Source organism: Aptenodytes forsteri, unplaced genomic scaffold (assembly GCF_000699145.1).
Source record: "Aptenodytes forsteri isolate BGI_AS27 unplaced genomic scaffold, ASM69914v1 Scaffold86, whole genome shotgun sequence".
NCBI lineage: Eukaryota > Metazoa > Chordata > Aves > Sphenisciformes > Spheniscidae > Aptenodytes > Aptenodytes forsteri.
In genome coordinates this window covers 2,471,321-2,471,999 of record NW_008795715.1, presented here as the reverse complement: position 1 = coordinate 2,471,999, position 679 = coordinate 2,471,321, and positions in this window count along the sequence as shown.

The window sequence follows — 679 nt, the reverse complement described above, 5'->3', positions numbered from 1 at the left end:
GGCACAGGGCAGGTGAGGCGGGTGCCCGAGTTACGCGGCTCCCCCCGCACGGCCTCGCTCCAAAGGAGGGGACGAGCTGCTGCCCGAGGCGCCTCGCACCTTCCCCGGGAGCCGAACAGCTCTCTGCGGAGCGACGCGGCACACAGGGGACACAGACCGCTCCCGCAGCCCCCGCAGTGGATGGGGAGGACACGGGGTGCGCCCAGCCGGCAGCCGAACACACGCCAGCCTCAGCGCGCACAGCTGGGTGCCGAAGCATCTCTGCCGCAGGAGAGGGAGCGAGCACGGCTCGGCGCCGTGCGTGCCGCAGGAGCGGTGCCAAGCCCAGAACTGGCACACGCCCACCCCTTGCCCGGTGCCAAAGGGGGGGGGGCCGTCCTGCTCCGGGAGCGCTGCCAAGGCGTGGGGCCCAGCTTGGCAGAGCTGCCGTCTGGCCCAACGCCGTTAACAGTCGTCTGCTCGCCCTGTCGGGGCCGTTTAGCGCGAAAGCTGTCAGTACCTGGGCACCCAAGGCTGGCGGCAGTGACCCACGCGGGCAGGGAAAGGGGAGCAAAGCTGTGGGGGCAGGGAGATGCCAAAGCCTCCCTGTCACCTCCGCTACGCGGGGATGCTGCTTTGGGCAGGCAAGCGGGCAGGGAAGGAGGTGCCCTGGCTGGCCATAGCCCCCCCCCCGAGCCCC